Source organism: Tursiops truncatus, chromosome 12, assembly GCF_011762595.2.
Source record: "Tursiops truncatus isolate mTurTru1 chromosome 12, mTurTru1.mat.Y, whole genome shotgun sequence".
NCBI classification, from domain to species: Eukaryota; Metazoa; Chordata; class Mammalia; order Artiodactyla; family Delphinidae; genus Tursiops; species Tursiops truncatus.
The window spans coordinates 36,288,183-36,309,139 of NC_047045.1; the positions used below are offsets into that span (position 1 = coordinate 36,288,183).

General features: G+C 38.2%; 1 long non-coding RNA gene across 2 annotated transcripts in view; it reads left to right on the forward strand.

Annotated features, from left to right (window-relative positions):
• The window catches only part of LOC117314477 (uncharacterized), a 160,729-nt gene that overhangs the window by 68,405 nt on the left and 71,367 nt on the right, over positions 1–20,957 (forward strand). For both annotated transcript variants that reach the window (XR_012324767.1, XR_004529221.2), the window contains one exon: positions 9,080–9,152. This is a non-coding gene — a long non-coding RNA (uncharacterized lncRNA). The remainder of the gene's footprint in view (positions 1–9,079; positions 9,153–20,957) is intronic.

Here is a 20,957-nt window from a genome sequence, read left to right on the forward strand (position 1 = left end):
TGTGACTGGCAGCAAGCCAGGGTTTTGTCCTCCTTTGGCTCTAGCCTCTCCACCCCAGGCTGGGGAGGCCCAACTAGTGAGTGAAGAAACAAAGAAACACTCCGTTTGCTTGTGGAAGTGGAGTGAGCCAGGGAAGGAGCCTCCTCCTCCACTCAAAGAAGGCTCTTTCAAAAGATGAGAACTACCTGCTTTCTACCTGGGACAGAGGATCTGGTGCAATGAAACATTCAATTTATAAGGCTTTTACTTTCATCACTTTTAAGCCTCACCATAAGCTAGTGAGAGAGGTAGGAGTGGGTGAAATGCAATACATAACCCTGAAATTTGTTGAGTCTGAACCATGGACTAGGTACTCTTCTGGGATCATGCACACAAAGTAAATATAATGAGGTCCCTGTTCTGAAGGGAGCGACATGCATTCTAGTGGGAAATTGAGACTGCAAATTGTACATGAAATTGTTGTCAGTATTGGTATCCTAGGAAGAGGCTGTTTTGAACTCAAGGATTCAGTCTTGGCAAGAAGATTGCAGGGGTGGGTGGAGGGGTGTTTGGGATATTTCATACCAGTAAAATGATTTGCTATATGTTTTAGTAATCAGTATACATAATTTTTTTCTTCCTATCCATTTCATTCTAAAAAGTATTTGAGGGCTTCCCTGGTGGCGCAGTGGTTGAGAGTCCGCCTGCTGATGCAGGGGACACGGGTTCGTGCCCTGGTCCGGGAAGATCCCACATGCCGCGGAGCGGCTGGGCCCGTGAGCCATGGCAGCTGAGCCTGCGCGTCCAGAACCTGTGCTCTGCAACGGGAGAGGCCACAACAGTGAGAGGCCCGCGTATGGCAAAAAAAAAAAAAGTATTTGCAGAGTTCCTCCGAGATGACAGCATAAGAAGGCCCTGAACTCACCTCCCATGGACACACTGATTTTACACCTACATACAGAGCAATTTCTCCTGAAGAAAAACTGAGGGCTGATTGAACAGCTTCTGCACAACTGACAATGGAGGTACCACACAGAGACAGGTAGGAGAGATGGAGACACGGTATCAATGGGACCTGTAGTAGGGACGTCACTGAGGTGCCCATGTGCCCTGGGGAAGAGCAAAAAAAAAAAAAAACAAAAAACCAGCAGTTTAAAAGGCATCTAGACTATACATGAGAGAAATCCACTTACAAACCCTAGAGCATCTGCCGAATGGGCAGGGAACTTCTGGGACTCTCTCCAGGGTAGCAGGTACCAGAGATTGCCATTTTTGGCAATCCCCCTCCACCTTGATAGTGTACAAGGGAACGTGGTCCACTCATCTAGCCGGCATACCAAGGCTGCCCTGGTGCACCCCAGGTCCTTGGTCTACACCTCCAGCCATCCCTTCAAGGTGGCTCCAGCTTAGCGCACCCTGGGCACCCCACCCACACCTGCCCCAGGAAAAAAGCGCAAAAACCACAAACACATGCAAGCTAAACAACATGTTACTAAACAACCAGTGGGTCCCTGAAGAAATCAAAGAGGAAATAAAAAGATACCTGGAGACAGATGAAAATGGAAACACAACAATCCAAAATCTATGAGATGCAGCAAAAGCAGCTGAAAGAGGGAAGTTTATAGTGATACAAGCCTACCTCAGGAAACAAGAAAAGTCTCAAATAAACAACCTAACCTTACACCTAAAGGAACTAGAAAAACAAGAACAAACGAAACCCAAAGTTAATAGAAGGAGAGAAATCACAAAGATCAGAATAGAAATAAAAGAAATAGAGACTGAAAAACAATAGAAAAGATCAACGAAACTAAGAACTGGTTCTTTGAAAAGATAAACAAAATTGTTAAACATTTAGCCAGACTCATCAAGGAAAAAAAACAAAGAAGGCCCAAATAAATAAAATCAGAAAAGAAAGAGAAGTTACAACTGACACCATGTAAATACAAAGGATCATAAGAGATTACTATGAACAGTTATATGCCAAAAGACAACCTAGAAGAAATGAATAAATTCCTAGACATGTACAATCACTTAACAGTGAGTCAAGAAGAAATAGAAAATATGAACAGACTGATTACCAATAATGATAGTGAATCAATAATCAAAAAACTCCCAACAAGCACAAGTCCAGGACCAGATAGCTTCACAGGTGAATTCTACCAAACATTTAAAGAAGTGTTAATACCTGTCCTTCTCAAACTATTCCAAAAATTGTAGAGGAAAGAATACTCATTCTACAAGGCTAACATTACCCTGGTATCAAAACCAGACAGGACACCACAAAAAAAAAAAAGAAAAAGAAAATTATCAGCCAGTATCACTGATGAACATAGATGTGAAGATCCTCAAACATTAGCAAACCAGTTCAACAATACATTAAAAGGATCATACACTATGATCAAGTGGGATTTATCCCAGGAATTCAAGGAAGTTTCAACATTTTCAAGTCCGTAAATGTGATACATCACATTAATAAACCAAAAATAAAAATCATATAGTCATCTTAATAGATACAAAAAAGCATTTGACAAAATTCGGTATCCATTTAAAGTAAAAACTCTCAACAAAGTAGATATAAAAGGAACATACCTCAACATATTAAATGCCATACAGGCATACCTTGTTTTATTGTGCTTCAGAGATACTGTGTTTTTCACAAATTGAAGGTTTGTGGCAACCTGGTGTCAAGTAAGTTTATCTGTGCCATTTTCCAATAGCATTTGCTCACTTCATGTCTCTGTCTCACATTTTGGTAATTCTCACAATATTTCAAACCTTTTCATTATTATATTCATTATGGTAATCTGTGATCAGTGATCTTTGATGTTACTATTACAAAAAGATTGTAACTTGCTGAAGGCTTAGATGATGGTTAGCCTTCTTTAGCAATAAAGTATTTTAAAATTAAGGTATGTACACTTTTTCAGACATAGTGCTATTACACACTTAATAGAGTACACTATAGTATAAACAGAAATTTTATAAGCACTGGGAAACAAAAAAATTGTATGAGTCACTTTATTGTGATATTTGCTTTACTGCAGTGGTTTGGAACTGAACCTACAATATCTTTGAGGTATGCCTATGTATGACAAGCTCACAGCTAACATCATACTCAATGGTTCAAAGTTGAAATCTTTTCCTCTAGGATCAGGAACAAGAAAAGGACGCCCACTCTCACCACTTCTATTCAACATAGTATTGGTAGTCCTAGGCACAACAGTCCTAGGCACAACAATCACACAAGAAAAAGAAATGAAATGCATCCAAATTGGAAGGAAAGAAGTAAAACTGTAACTATTTGCAGACGACATTATGCTATATATAGAAAACCCTAAAGCAGCAACCACAAAACTATTAGAATAAATGAATTTAGTAAAGTTGCAGGATACAAAATTAATATACAGAAATTTGTTGCAGTTAATAATGAACAATCACAAAGAGAAATTAATAAAATAATCCTATTTACAATTGCATCAAAAAGAATAAAATGCCTAGTAATAAACTTAACCAAAGAGATGAAAGACCTGTACTCTGAAAACTGTAAGACATTGATGAAAGAAATTGAAGACAACACAAATAGATGGAAAGATATACCATGCTCATGAACTGGAAGAAATAATATTGTTAAAATGTCCATACTACCCAAAGCAATCTACAGATTCAATATAATCCCTTTCAAAATACCCGTGGCATTTGTCAGAGAACTAGAGTAAATAATACGAAAATCTGTGTGGAACCATTAAAGATGCCAAAGCAATCTTGAGAAAGAAGGAAAGCTGGAGGCATCATACTCCTTTATTTCAATCTAAACTACAAAGCTATAGTAATCAACACAGCATGGTACTTGCCACACAAACAGCACATAGATCAATGGAACAGAATAGAGAGCCCAGAAATAAACCCATGCTTATATGGTCAATTAATCCACAACAAAGGAGGTAAGAATAAACAATGGAGGATAAGACAGCCTCTTCAATTAACGGTGTTGGGAAAACTGGGCAACTACATGCAAAAGAATCAAACTAGACCACTTTCCTACACCATATAAAAAAATAAACTAAAAATGGATTATAGACTTAAATGTAAGACCTGAAATCATAAAAATCCTAGAAGAAAACATAGGCAGTATGCTCTTTGACATAGGTCTTAGCAATGTTTTAAAAAATCTGTCTCCTTAGGCAAGAGCAACAGAAGCAAAAATAAACAAATGGCACTGCATCAAACTGAAAAGCTTTTGCACAGCAAAGGAAACCATCAACAAAACAAAAAGGCAACCTACTGAATGGGAGAAGATATTTGCAAACAATATGCCCTGTAAGGATTTCGTATTCAAAATATATAAAGAAGTCATACAGTTCAATATAAAAACCCAAATAATCCAATTTAAAAATGGGAAGAAGAGGACTTCCCTGGTGGCGCAGTGGTTGAGAGTCCGCCTGCCGATGCAGGGGACACGGGTTTGTGCCCCGGTCCGGGAGGATCCCACATGCCGCAGAGCGGCTGGGCCCGTGAGCCATGGTCGCTGAGCCTGCACGTCCAGAGCCTGTGCTCCGCAATGGGAGAGGCCACAAGAGTGAGAGGCCCGTGTACCGCAAAAAAAAAAAAAGAGCAGAAGAGCTGAATAGACATTTTTCTAAAGAAGACATACAGATGGCCAACAGGCACATGAAAAGATGCTCAACATCACTAATCATAAGAAAAATGCAAATCAAAACCACAATGAGATATCACCTCACACCTAATAGAATAGCTGTTATCAAAAGAAATCACAAATGTTGGCAAGATTGTGGAGAAAAGGGCACCCTCATGCATTGTTGGAGGGATATAAGTTGGTACAGCCACTATGAAAGGCAGTGTGGAGGTTTCTCAAAAAATTAAAAATAGGACTACCATATGACCCTGAAGTTTCAGTTCTGGGTATTTATCTGAAGAAAATGAAAACAGTGATTTGAAAAGTTATATGCACCCCCAATGTTCACTGCAGCATTATTTATTATATACAGTAGCCAAGATGTGAAAGAAACCTAAGTGTCCATAGATAGATGAATAAATAAAGATGTGATATATATATGTATGTGTATATATATATATATATATATATATATATATATATATATACACACACACAATGGAATATTACTCAGCCATAAAAAGAATGAAATCTTGCCATTGCAACAACATGGATAGACCTGGAGGGTATTATGCTAAGTGAAATAAGTCAGAAAGAGAAAAACAAATACCATATGATTTCACTAATATATGGGGGAAGAAAACAAAACAAACAAACAGAAAACATAAATAGACTCATAGATACAGGTAACAGGCTGGTGGTTTCCAGATTGAAGGGGGTAGAGGGTTGGGCAAAATAGATGAAGACGATGAGAGGTATAGACTTCCAGCTATAAAATAAGTAAGACCTGGGGACATAATATACAGCATAGGAAATACAGTCAATAATACTGTACTAACTTTGTATGGTGACAGATGGTAACTAGACTTATCATGGTGATCATTTTGTAATGCATGAAAATATCGAATCACTATGCTATACACCTGAAACTAACATAATATTGTAAGTCATTTATACTTCAATAAAAAGATAAATAAAAATAAAAAGTACTTGAAGTGTCTTCAAAGATAAAAGATAGATATGAGAAGTATCTAAATTATCTAAGAAGTTGTATTAAATTTATGTTGGCAATGCTGAATTCACTTTTTAATTTTTTAATTTACTATGGAATACATCAAAAATATTTATAAAATATTTGTCATCCCTGAGAACTTAAAAAATTCTGTTATGAAATATACACAAAAATTAAGAGAAAGATATGATGAACTCTTATACCTGCCACCCAACTACATCAATTATCAACACATGGTCAGTCTTGTTTCATGTAATCCTTATGTACACCATTATTTCAAAGGAAGTTAGAGTTCATATCATTTCATCCATAAATACTTAAAAATGTACTTCTAAAAGATAAGGACTTGTTTTAAACTTAATACCAAGGTCATATCTAAAATTAATAATATTTCTTTAGTATCATTAAGTATTTACCTAGAGCCCTTTATAACAAATATAGTTGCTGCTGTGGTTATCTATTGCTGTGCAACAAACTACCCCAAAACCTAGAGGCTTTAAAGGAGAACCCATTATTCTCTCTCATGTAGGAAGGTTTTTAGTCATTAAGTCAATTTCTTTGGGAGGGTTCAGATATTTCATTTCTTCTTGAGTTAGTTTTGGTAAGTTTTAATTTTCTAGGAATTTGTCTATTTCATCTAAGTTTTAAAATTAACTCTCATAAAATTGTTCATATCTTTTTATAATGTCTATAGTATCTGTAGTTATGTTTACTTTTTCATTTCTAATATTGTTTATTTGTACCTCTTTTCTTTTTTTCTTTATTAGTCTCATTAGAGGTCTGTCAATTTTATTAATCATCTCAAAGGACCAAATTTTGTTAATTTTCACTATTGTAAGTTTGTTTCCTGATTTTTAATTTCTGCTTTTATCTTTATTATTTCTTATCTCCATCTTTCTTTGGATTTATTTTGCTGTTCTTTTCCTAATTTCTTAAATTGGAATTCTTTGTTCAATAATGTATAGCCTTTTTTCACTCCTAATCTGTGCAACAAAAGCTGTATATCTCTCTAATTATTGTTTTAGCTGCATGCCAAAAGCTTTGATATGTAGAATTTTCATTATTGTTTAGTTCTAAATTTCTAATTTCTTAATTTCTGTTATAATTTCTTCTTTGAATAATTGATTATTTAGAAGTATAGTTCTTTATTTTCAACCATGGGATATTTCTGGTTATTATTTTGTTGTTGGTTTCTAAGCTATGTGGTCTGTCTAATACCATTCCTTTGAAACTTGTTGAGATTTATGGACTAGTATGGGGTTATTTTTTATTACACTTTTTTTTCTTCTTTCACGCATTGGCAATTGTCTTTGCCATCCCCTGGGAGATAGGGGTTATTCTAGTTCATCCTTCCATTGAGGGTGTACACTTTGGGTCCTAGCTCTACTGTCTGTTCAGGCCCTGGGTTTTATCTCCTCTACCCCAGCCCCAGAAGGCTGTGCATACCAAAGCTCCTGTTCATCCAATTCAGTGCCTGCCCTCAAGATGGAAGCAGCATCAGTGTTCTCTCCTCCCTGCATGCTCTGCTTTTGTTGTTTTTTTTTTTATTATTGAAGCATGGTTGATTTACAATGTTGTGTTAATTTCTGCTGTACAGCAAAGTGAGTCAGTTATACATATATATACATTCTTCTTTATATTCTTTTCCATTATGGTATATCCCAGGACATTGAATATAGTTCACTGTACTACACAGTAGGACCTTGTTGTCCATCTATTCTATTCCCTTTTAGTTTTTGACCTGAGTATTCCTTACAGTCTATTCTAACCAGTTTGTCAATGCATTTAAGAAGATTTTTGAAAAATAAATATTATCCATCACTTTTCATTGGTTGTGAACCTAGTCTGCATACATCCATCAGCAGACGCCTATACTGACATCTTATTTGACTACTGTTGAAGTCCTGTAACATGTAGTAAGTAACATGTTCAAAGAGGTCAAGGCTTGGACATTTCTTGACGCAATCACTAGAAATACTGTTAGGGAAAAATTTAACAGGATATGTAGAGCGAATGTTCACAAGTATTAACCAACCATCGAATAAAAAAATACACACTGAAAAGAGAAAAATGATATATTTTTAAGTTCCATTCAGAGTCCTCAAAACTACAGCCAATAAATCTGAATAATTCTGAAATGACCCTCATAGCCTACTTTTATTTCTTTTATTGCACAGTTTGCTAAAAAGATACATAGGAGTGTTCATAGCAGCATCTCTCCTGTCAAAAATTGAAGAAAAAACAGCAAATACCTATCAATGGTAGGATAGATAAATAAGTTGTGGAATGCTTTATACCAATGAGAATGAACAAACTACAGCCCCATGCAACTATATATACGAATTTCATAAATATAGTGTTGAATGAGAGAAGCTCAATACAATAATATATAAATTTGTATGATTCTATTTATATAAAGTTCAAAAACAGACCAAACGAATTTATTGAGTTATAATTCAAGGTGGTTGTTACCTTTGAGAGAAAATTAGTGAAAGGGATGGGCACACGAGGACGTCTGAAGATCTAGTCGTGTTCAATTTCTTAATCTGAAAGCTTGTTACATAGGTGTGCTCATTTTGTGAAAATTAGTTGAAATGTACACTTTTAATGTATGCATTTTCTGTATATATACATCAATAAAATTTTACATTACAAAAAATCCAAAATGAGAGATAAAAGCCATGAATTTATTTAAGAAATGAAATATCCACCTGATGCTGCTCTTGATTTTTTACAAAAGGATTGTGCTAATAAAGTGTTAACATAATGACATTGTAGCTGTTTAATGACTTCTGGAAAGCTGGGGACCTTGATCTTGAGAAATGAGAATAGGAAAAACGGAGATATTTTTCTTCTAAGTGTAGGAAAACACTGCTTTCCCCAGACCGAGTTATACTGTAGAATTGTGAAGAGCTTTTCCTTTTTTTTTCCGTTAAAAATTTTTTTTATTGAAGTATAGTTAATCTTCAATGTTGTGTTAGTTTCAGGTGTACGGCAAAGTGATTCAGTTATTTATACATATACATATATACATATATATAAATACACACACATATCCATGTTCTTTTTCAGATTCTTTTCCGTTATAGGTTATTACAAGATATTGACTATAGTTCCCTGTGCTATACAGTTTTAGAGTGGTTATGTTTACTGATCACCTGCAAAATTCTTGGAAATTTAAAAATCTGTTCTTGTGAGCTAGTACAAAAATGCTCCAGCACAGAAATCCCTTTTCTACCCCTGAGCAGCTTTGTGTGACCTTAAAGAAATTACTTTACTTGTGGAGCTTTAGTTTTCTCATCTCAAATATAGTGAGAACATATTAGGTTATTGAAAGGATAAAATATTTATGACCATGCCCAACAGATGGTTAGATCTCTTAGATGTTTAGATGGTTAGGGCTCTTCTTAGTACATCAGAGATCTGAGCCATGTATTAATCTTCTTCTTTGACAGTTGTCCTCATTCTACTCTAAGCCTGTTTCTTCAACTGTAGAAAGAGAATACATGCCTACCACTCTGACACCTGGTAAGTAATCTTGTGGTTATTAATAATATTATTAGAATATTGTCAAATAGCAAGTTTGGTTCTAGTTGTCTTTCTTAATTTCTGCAGTGACTTATCATCTGAGTGCAGTTATTTCTGTGGGAACCCTAAATTATTCCTCTGTGTCCTCCACAAAGAAAAATCTAAGTGGCTTCCATTTTCTGCCCTAGCCCTCTCTGTAAAATCTTCTTTGCCAACAGTAAAGCATCATTATCTTACTAAGAAATGCAGTGGGCCATTTCATTCTAGATCTATGGTTTGCCTTGAGCTAGAGAAATATTCCCAGTTCTCTAAGGAAGAATTCCAGCTCAGCTTACTTGCCAAAACTTGTCAGTAGATTCGTGGATTCTTTACGAGCAGAATCTTGGTTCCTCACTTTAATCTGTGCCCTAAATTTAAACATAGATTATCCCTTATTCTGTTGTTTGTCAGGATTCCTACATTTTTCATGTTAACCTCATTTTCTGCATTGTAGTTTTCCATTCTGAGATGGAGATAAATCATATTGTCCCAGCCTGTTTGTAGTGTATTAATCATCCATTTCTCTTCCATGGGCTTTTCACATGGTTGCCCACTTTACATCTGTTCATTCCTTTCTTTTTTTTAGTTTTAATTTTTTTAACATCTTTATTGGAGTATAACTGCTTTACAATGGTTTAGTTTCTGCTTTATAACAAAGTGAATCAGTTATATATATACATATATCCCCATATCTCTTCCCTCTTGCGTCTCCCTTCCTCCCACCCTCCCTATCCCACCTCTCTAGGTCGTCACAAAGCACTGAGCTGATCTCCCTGTGCTACGCGGCTGATTCCCACTAGCTATCTATTTTACATTTGAGAGTGTATATATGTCCATGCCACTCTCTCACTTTGTCCCATCTTACCCTTCCCCCTCCCCATATCCTCAAGTCCATTCTCTAGTAGGTCTGTGTCTTTATTCCCGTCTTGCCCCGAGGTTCTTCATGACCATTTTGTTTGTTTTTTAGATTCCATATATATGTGTTAGCATACGGTATTTGTCTTTCTCTTTCTAACTTACTTCACTCTGTATGTCAGACTCTAGGTCCATCCACCTCACTACAAATAACTCAATTTCGTTTCTTTTTATGGCTGAGTAATATTCCATTGTATATATGTGCCACATCTTCTTTATCCATTCATCTGTCGATGGACACTTAGGTAGCTTCCATGTCCTGGCTATTGTAAATAGAGCTGCAATGAACATTGTGGTACATGACTCTTTTTGAATTATGGTTTTCTCAGGGTATATGCCCAGTGGTGGGATTGCTGGGTCATATGGTAGTTTTATTTTTAGTTTTTTAAGGAACCTCCATACTGTTCTCCATAGTGGCTGTATCAATTTACATTCCTACCAACAGTGCAAGAGGGTTCCCTTTTCTCCACACCCTCTCCAGGATTTATTGTTTCTAGATTTTTTGATGATGGCCATTCTGACCAGTGTGAGATGATATCTCACTGTAGTTTTGATTTGCATTTCTCTAATGATTAATGATGTTGAGCAATCTTTCATGTGCTTCTTGGCCATCTGCATGTCTTCTTTGGAGAAATGTCTATTTAGGTCGTCTGCCTATTTTTGGATTGGGTTGTTTGTTTCTTTTTGATATTGAGCTGCATGAGCTGCTTGTAAATTTTGGAGATTAATCCTTTGTCAGTTGCTTCATTTGCAAATATTTTCTCCCATTCTGAGGGTTGTCTTTTCATCTTGTTTATGGTTTCCTTTGCTGTGCAAAAGGTTTGAAGTTTCATTAGGTCCCATTTGTTTCTTTTTGCTTTTATTTCCATTTCTCTAGGAGGTGAGTCAAAAAGATCTTACTGTGATTTATGTCATAGAGTGTTCTGCCTATGTTTTTCTCTAAGAGTTTTATAGTGTCTGGCCTTACATTTAGGTCTTTAATCCATTTTGAGTTTATTTTTGTGTATGGTGTTAGGGAGTGTTCTAATTTCATTCGTTTACATGTAGCTGTCCAGTTTTCCCAGCACCACTTATTAAAGAGGCTGTCTTTTCTCCACTCTATATTCTTGCCTCCTTTATCAAAGATAAGGTGACCGTATGTGCGTGGGTTTATCTCTGGGCTTTCTATCCTGTTCCATGGATCTATATTTCTGTTTTTGTGCCAGTACCATACTGTCATGATTACTGTAGCTTTGTAGTGTAGTCTGAAGTCCAGGAGCTTGATTCCTCCAGCTCCATTTTTCTTTCTCAAGATTGCTTTGGCTATTCGGGGTCTTTTGTGTTTCCATACAAATTGTGAAATTTTTTGTTCTAGTTCTGTTAAAAATGCCAGTGGTGGGGCTTCCCTGGTGGCGCAGTGGTTGAGAGTCCGCCTGCCGATGCAGGGGACGCGGGTTCGTGCCCCGGTCTGGGAGGATCCCACATGCCGTGGAGCGGCTGGGCCCGTGAGCCATGGCCACTGGGCCTGCGCGTCTGGAGCCTGTGCTCCGCAACGGGAGTGGCCACAACGGTGAGAGGCCTGCGTACCGCAAAAAAAAAAAATTTTTTTAAAATGCCGGTGGTAGTTTGATAGGGATTGCATTGAATCTGTAGATTGCTTTGGGTAGTATAGTCATTTTCACAGTGTTGATTCTTCCAATCCAAGAACATGGTATATCTCTCCATCTATTTGTATCATCTTTAATTTCTTTCATCAGGTCTTTTGTCTCCTTAGGTAGGTTTGTTCCTAGGTAGTTTATTCTTTTTGTTGCAATGGTAAATGGGAGTGTTTTCTTAATTTGACTTTCAGATTCTTCATCATTAGTGTATAGGAATGCAAGAGATTTCTGTGCATTAATTTTGTATCCTGCTACTTTACCAAATTCATTGATTACGTTCATTCCTTTCTCATACAAGATGCACAGCCTACTTTTATTTCTATTTCTTTATAAAATCTGATGTAAAATAGTGTATTTTTCCCCAGTACATTTCCATTGGTTGAAGATTTATCAAAAATTATTTGACTCCATAAGTTCTATTTACATTATTTCTTTGCATTTCATGGTATTTTCACCTCCCAAACCCCTAAAGGACAGCAGCGCCAGCAATGACCTCTCAAACTGATTTTCTCAAGTCTTCCTTCTTAGAGCTTAGGCAGGTCTTACATTTCTTCAGGGCAGAGATCACCTGTTTTATTTATCATCTAATCCATAGGTAAACCTAGTGATTCTTTTGCTATGGTAGGATATAGAGAGGAATTTATTTGCAAGGCAAATAAGAAAATACTGAACTTTTATACTCTTAAGACCGGACGTTGGAAGAAACTTATTCTTCAAAAATATATATCTTTTCTGAAGACTCAGCTATTCCTGAAGTGAACATAAATTATAATTTTTACTTTAAAAGTCGAGTGAGGGGCTTCCCTGGTGACGCAGTGGTTGAGAATCCGCCTGCCAATGCAGGGGACACGGGTTCGTGCCCTGGACCAGGAAGATCCCACGTGCCGCGGAGCAGCTGGGCCCGTGAGCCATGCCCGCTGGGCCTGAGTGTCCGGAGCCTGTGCTCCTTAACGGAAGAGGCCACAGCAGTGAGAGGCCCGTGTACCACAAAAAAAAAAAAAAAAAAAAAAAAAGTAGAGTGAAGATAAAAAAAAATTACTAAAGTCTTGTATATACATTCTACTACTGCCAATTACATTACTTTAGTCGTATGATAGTAACCATGACATCATCGGTATAATCTAGTATTCCTTTGCATTTGGGGTTATGTTTTGACAGTGACCTTTATCTGCGTTTTTGAAAAGATAGATAAAAAATTGCTGCTTTTTCCCCCACGAGCATTTGAAAGTGATTACTGGTATATTTCAACACATATTGGTATATATGTTGTCATTGAAGTAGATGGTGAAATTAGAAAACTAACTTTCAAGTGCTCCCAAACAGTATATCTGTGTTTCACATGGCTGGGATTCTTAATTTTCTCTGCTCTTTCTCTTTCCCTGGTTCTCCAACTTTCCTCTTAAATGTCAGTGTTCCCAGGGTTCCATCTTTGGTCCTTTTTCTTCTCATGTTATACACTCTGCCGTGCCTACAATCATCACCACCACCCACACTCCTCAACTCCCACATTTCCATCTCCATCTCACTTCTAAGCCTCCCTTTCTCTATCTCCAACTGCTGGCTAGCCCTGGAAGATGTTTCCCCTTGGATCTCAGTATCCAGGAATGGGTGGTTCTCGGAAGCCACCGACTTGCTTTTAACTTAGGGTCTCAATGAAACGTTTGCTCGATTGTGTTTCTCTCTGTTTTGCCACTAGGAAGCTCAGGGCAGATCTGGTGGCCTATCCGTAGTTGTTGTTTAGGGTCTGCCTTTTACTTTTTGTGTATTAACCTCACCTCTGTCTTAATTCTCTTCACCTCAATTTTTCACCTAGTTGTTTTTATCCTGCTATAATGTATGTATTTATATAGCCTTGGTTTGGAATAGTCAAGGTAAAGTAATATGATGTTATTATATATATAAATATATCCTTTCTGAATATCTCCACCTTGATGGTCCATGTGGGTATAACAATGTCAACATGTTAGAAATATATCCTCCTCCTAACATTCTCTGTCATGAACTAATCCAACTAGTTTCCCAAACTAGCAGTAATCCCAACTTAATCTTTTTTTTTTTTTTTTTTGTGGTACACGGGCCTCTCACCGTTGTGGCCTCTCCCGTTGCGGAGCACAGGCTCTGGACGCGCAGGCTCAGCGGCCATGGCTCACGGGCCTAGCCGCTCTGTAGCATGTGGGATCTTCCCAGACCGGGGCACGAACCCGTGTCCCCTGCATTGGCAGGCGGACTCTCAACCACTGTGCCACCATGGAAGCCCCCAACTTAATCTTTGACTCTTTCTCTCTTTCCCATCATCACCTCCAATTAGTCACCAAAGTCTCCCAATTTATCAAGAGATTTCCTCTTCATCCCCACAGTCACTGTCCGACTGGACTATTGCAATGGTTTCTTGCTACTCCAGTTTGTTCTGTGTTCTGCTCCCAGAACAACCTTCCTAAAATATATATCAGATCCTATTAGCACCCTATTTAAAACCCTTCACTGTCTCCCCATGGCCCATAAGGTAAATTCCAAACCACTTTGTATGATGAACAAGGCCCTTCATGATTTGAACAGTGAACTCTTTCCTCTCCGTAGTCGGAGCTTATTCTCCTATCTAGAGGTCCACCACTCTCTGTGTCACCGTTTGATCCATGTTGGATTCCCCTGGAAGCAGACTCTGAGACACATAGAATTGGAGTGCAGGAGGTTGATTAGGCCATGGTCTTGGGATTACCAAGATAAGAAGGGAAAAAAGCAGAAAGGGGCTGAGAGACAAGTCGGGCTGTGACAAGTGATATGCTGGAGCCAGCTTGCATGGAAATCGTCAGATGCTGTAAATCAGGGCTTTCCCTCCTCCCCCCAGAGAACCCGCTTACCAGCTCACCTCTGGTTGCAGTGCAATTGCAAAAGGCCTCGGCTGAACCCACAAAGTGTTTGAAAGCTGGGAAGGGCCTTCAGGGTTGTCCTAAACTTGAGGTGAGGGAGCTGGGCATCTATACCCCTCTGTTATCAGTCACTGGATGTGGACTTTCTCTGGAAGGAGACATGACCTTGGGCAAACTCTCTTCAGCTGAGGCAGTTCCGAAAGAGGGCTGACAGCTGAAGGCTGTCTGTAGGCACCTCCCCGGCAGCTGGGGCAGCAAGTCCTTCAAGAGAAGCTTGCCACAAGTTCCCTACGGCCTCTGTATTTGCAGCTCTCTGAGCACCACTGGCTCTGCTGGGTGGGAGGCAAGTGGCAGAGCGAGGCTCACGTTTAAGATTGGCCTTTGGCTCTTATAGCCTGGCAGCTGTAACAGGTAAAGGAGTCTTTTGACAAAGTCGATGGAGCCCCTGGTTTTCTCTCCAACCCTTGAATTAGGAATTTAAGAATTATGGGTTGTCTCCTTCCTTTATTAAGCTATCCAGCCCCCAAAGTCCTTTAGTTCATCAGCTTCTTCATGTTCTTTTACGGCAGTGGTTCTCAACTGGGGACAGGTTTGCCATCCAAAATTATACCATAGAGTTGGTCCAGTGAGGACCAGTGAGGGCACCCTGAACATTGACCTGTACACCTTGCGTCTTGGACAGGATGCTCCATCCCTGGTGCTGAGTCGCTGCAGCCCCTTAGCACTGGGTGCTGCTGACACTGCTGCTGGTGTTCAAGAAAATCTCCTTGCTTGTCCTGCTCCTCTCTGTCCCCTGTTTCAAGGTCTGGAGCCGGTATATCGAACCCTTGAGGCCTGAGATGTTAACTGCAAACGATGCTGTGACAGTGGGTATCTGGCAGTTTCAGCTTGGATGGTGGGAGGTGGCCTTTACCTGTGGTCAAAACTCACCAGGAGGGCAATTTCCCAGACAGAGAAAGTGTGTAGATGCAGGAGAGCAAAATCCCGACTTTTAGGTGAAAAAGGTGTTAATTCCTCCTGACATTTGCATCTATTTCAGGCCATTTTATCATAAACATCTGCAACAGCAAAGCACTTGGATGTGTATAGCTCTCTGTATTTTTCCAGTGCATTACCTCAGGTTAATTTGTAGGTTTCTGACCCTGCCACAACTGCTGTTTACTTGATTACAAACACACACTCATACCTTGGTATGATAGCCTGATTATTATAATTACTTTCTCAGTATAAAAATAGGTATATGTCCTCTGAAGATCTTACCTTTGTTATTCAAATTCATTTCATCATGTGTTAGCAGTGCCAGGATAAACAATGCTGGAAACAATTTCCTAATGAAGTAAAGCTAGACAGCGTGACTTTTCATTTCTGTCTTTGATTAATTGTGTGCTCGTCTCCTCTTTTATGCAAGATAAATCCACATGTAAAGCTGTATCAAGGCAGAAAAACAAAGTCTCTTTTTCAAGAGTTCTTAGTTCTAGTGTGACTTTTTTTTTTTCTTATTGTCACTTGATGAATCTTTTCGTTCACCTTTTCTGACAACATCCAAGATGAAAAGTTCTGTGCCTCATAGATGAGCTGATGATCCCCTGACAGAGCTCTGCAAAAGTTTCTGGTTAGCCTGTCGCATAAAATACCAGTATTATCTGGAAGACTCAGAGATTGCCAGTGCAGTAGGGCAATTTTTTAAAGTAAATTTAATGAGACATTCTAAAGGAAGGATCCAGAGGCAGGTCCATTTTGACTTTCACATAAAGACTAGGGGCAGCCAATTTGCCTGTCACTGTTGGAGATGTTTAGGGATGTTGGTAAGAACTCATTTTACACGTTAGCATACCCAAACATAGGATTGCTTTTTCATTGCTGCTTAAGGTGTCTCTCCATACTGTCATCTATCATCATTCCGGGTTTATAGATGGAGAAACTGACTAGGAAAAGCAGACCACAGACTCAGAATTAAAAGTCAAATATGAAAACAAATGATCAAATAAAAACCCAAGGCTTTTCCAGTGCAGGAAGGAAGGAGGGGAATCCTTCCCAGTCAGAGGCGGGCTGTCACAATCCCCAGTTTCTTAACTCATCAGAATGGTACACTTTTTTTGTCTCTTTTTTTTTTTAAATAAACTTTTAATTTTAGAATAGTTTTAAATTTACAGAAAAATTGGAAAGACAGTACAGAGAGTTCCTATTTGCCCCACCCCTGGTTTCCCCTGTTGTTAACATCTTATATTAGTATGGTACATTTGTCACAGTTAGTGAGCCAATACTGATATATTATTATTAACTAAAGTCCATATAGTTTATTCAGATTTCCTTAGTTTTTTAAAAACTATAATTGATGTATACGATTATATTAGTTTCAGGCATACAACATAATGATTTGATATTTGATATACTGCAAAACAATCACAATAAGTTGAGTTAACATCCATCACCATACATTTTTTTCTTGTGGCGAGAACGTTTTAAGATCTACTTTTTAGCAGCTGTCAAATATACAGTACAGTATTATTCACTATAGTCACAACACTGTACACTACATCCCCATGACTTATTATTTTATAACCAGATGGTTGTGCCTTTAGACCCCCTTCACCCATTTCACCATTCCCCCCTGCTTCCCCTTGCCACCACCAATCTGTTCTCTGTATCTCTGAACTTGTTTTTTCCAGATTCCATGAGGGAGATCATTTGGTGTTTGTCTCTGTCTATTTCACTTAGCATAATGCCCTCAAGGTCCATCCATATTGTCACAAATGGTAGGATTTCCTTCTTTTTTAATGGCTGAATAATATTCCATTGCGTGTATGTATTATATTTTCTTTATCCATTCATCCATCAGTTGACACTTAGGGTGTTTCCATGTTTTGGCTATTTTAAATACTGCTGCAGTGAATATGGGGGCATGTATATCTTTTCCAGTTAGTATTTTCATTTTCTTCACATAAATATGTGAAAGTGGAATTTCTGGATCATATAGTAGTTCTGTTTTGAATTTTTAGCTTGATTTAGTCCTACTGGTTTATTTTTGCTTTTGTTATCTTTGCTTTTGGTTTCAAATCCAAAAAAAATCATTGCCAAGACTGATGTCAAGTAGCTTACTGCCTATGTTTTCTGGTTTCAGGTCTTAATTTTTGTGTACAGTGTAAGATAGTGGTCCAGTTTCATTCTTTTGTGTGTGCCTGTCCAGTTTTCCAACACCATTGTATATTCTTGGCTCCTTTGTCATAAATTAATTGACCATGTATGCATGAGTTTATTTCTGGGCTTTTTATTCTGTTCTTCTCATCTATGTGTCTGTTTTTTATGCTAATACTGTAATGTTTTGATTACTATAGCATTGTAATATAGTTTGAAATCAGGGAGTATGATGCCTCCAGCTTTGTTTTTCTTTCTCAAGATTGCTTTGACTATTCAGAGCTTTTTGTGGTTCATTACAAATTTTAGGATTGTTTATATATCTGTGAAAAATGCCATTGGAATTTTGACAGGAATTGCATTGAATCTGTAGATTGCTTTGGGTAGTATGGACATTTTAACAACTTAATTCTTCCAATTATGCTTTTTGTATTATGTATGAAACAAATCATCACACTCTAATTCATGTACATTGTCTCCCATGAAGAAATGTAAAGCAGGGTCAGAGGATAGAGTGACAGGGGCCGTTCTAGGTAGGGTGATCAGGAAAGGGCTCTCTGAGGAAGTGAGGTGAGACCTCTATGAAGATCTGGGAGAGAAAATACCAAGCAGAGGGAAGAGAGGGCAGAGGCAGTTTATTTCTGAATGCAGCATATGTGATTCTTAGCAACTATGGTCCAGTCAGGTTTGGATTATGGATTCTCCAAATAATTGAACATAACATATAATCAGACTATAGCTGCATGTGCCCACACGCACGCGCACGCACACACACGTGCATGCAGGCACACTCTTCTGTCAAGATGCCATCAAGTAACATGAATTAGCTAAGTGGTTCTCAAACTCTAATATAAGTGAGAGTCACCTGGGAATCCAGGTGAAAATGAAAAGTGAACACTGCAGGACGGCTGGCAGGCTGCCAGGCATTCCGTTAGCTCTCACTTTTCCTTGTAGTCATCAGGCTTCAACTTTCTCTGAGCTTAGTTTTAACTTTTTCAGTAAAGGATAGTTTGCTGCTGTGGATCCAGGAAGCAGAGGATTATCACGAAAAGAGCAAAGGGTCACTTCCAGCTGGAAAGAGCAGATGAAGTCATTGGAACGATTTTTCCACTGAAGAAAACTACAAAATCTGGATGAAACTTTTTAAAAATGTTAAAGCATCGTAGAGATAAATGATTGTAAGGATTTACTAGGCCAGATTTTTGGAGAGGGAAGTGGAGCCTCTTCAACTCTCTGTCTTCTGTCCTCAGTCTGGAAGAAACCACTAAAAATGATCTTACGACAGCAGCGAGATGGTGGGAAGGAGTATCAAAAATTTGAGTCTAGTACCTACCAGCATTAGAAGCTGCTGACCCCCTCCCCCAGGCCCCGGGTTGGGACTGCAAAGGGCTACACCATGGAAGTGTAGCTATACATGGCAGTCCATAGACTACTAGCAGCCTCGGGGGCTGGCAGAAGTGCTTTCTGGAGGAACAAAACATCACTGTAGGTCCAAAGTAGTTCTGTAACTATTTTTTTTAACACAATGCCCTGCAAGACACAAAACAAACCAAAATCATGGTCAATCCAACCATCTGGACATTTTTATACTGATGATACTTGGGTGCATCTAATCAGAATTCAGCAGCTGACTGTTAATAGAGTAGGAACTACTAAGATTACTACATTGTATTACAAGTCAGAACAGGAACTGGTCAAACAAATAAATTTTGTCCGATGGATGGTAACTTGACAATGAAAAAGAACTACTTTTTCATGCAAAAACATGGATGACTCTCAGAAAGATTAAGCTGAGCAAGAGAAGGCAGTCAGGTACTGTACCTACGTATGGTGCCACTTATATGACATTCTAGATAATGCAAAAATAACCTATAGTGGCAGAAATCAGATTACTGGTCACCTGGCGCCAGGGGGAAGGGGGGACTAAATGCAAAAATAACCTATAGTGGCAGAAATCAGATTACTGGTCACCTGGCGCCAGGGGGAAGGGGGGACTAAATGCAAAAATAATCTATAGTGGTAGAAAGCAGATTACTGGTCACCTGGCGCCAGGGGGAAGGGGGGACTAAATGCAAAAGGGCATGAGGAATATTTTGGGGTGATGGAAATGTTTTATATCTTGATTGTGGTGATTGTCACATGAGTGTATGTGCTTGTCAAACACATCAGATTTTACACTTAAAATGGATGCATTTTATTTTATGTAAATTATACCTTAACAAAGTTGATTTGGAAAAGATAGTAAGTCCATCTCCCCTAAAACTTTTATTCTGTGTACTTTTCTCATCTAAACAATTCCAAGACTCATTTAATATAACGATGATTATTGCAATATTTGTTAAAAATGTGCTCTCATTTACTATGTGTGGTAGTACGCCCAATAATGATAATAATATTATTAGCCTTATTTTATTAAACTGTTCCTCACGTTATTTAGTAAATGTCTTCTTTAGGATCTGCCTGATATGAGCATCCACACCTAAACATATGCTCCTGAAAGCCTTCCAACAAAACTTTCTCATTGGTTTACTCTTCTTGCTAAGAAACAATAGAGAGATGTGATAAGTTTCATAATTTTAATACACTATGAAATATACAAATGTATATTTAAATGTGCGTTAAAGGAGTCGGGCAGATTGGTGAATGCTGATTTCCATTCAGCATTGGTTGGTTATTATTACAAATGGTAACTTATTGAACGTAAGTTCTTTTTCTTATTACAGCTAGGATTAGAATTACATTAACAAAATAGGACTAATAAGGGAAAAAAATGGATAGAAAAAGCCCAAATTAAAGTATTTCTATTATGAATCTCATAGTAAGAAATAAAGTAGGAAACAAACTTGGCATTTCTGAGACGTCTTGGGAATCACAGTCTATGCTCGCTGATTCTCTCGCTCCTGTTAACAAGCCAGTCACCTTCTGCACTCAGACTGAGAAAGTCATTATTTTTCTTTGTGGGCTGTAATTCTGCTAACGCTGGTGCTCTTGTTATAGCAGTCCTGTAACTCAGCTGGCTAGGATGGATTTGTAGACTCTGGGTCTTTACTGATAACCTTTACTGACCTTGTAAGATTCACAGATCCTTATTATGGCAGAAGTCCAAAGTGCTTCATGAATCAAAATGTTTTGGCACAAACATGTGATTCTGAGTACACTAGACTGAAAAGAGCTTGCTATGCAATGAGAGACCACGCTACTTAAACCAACAA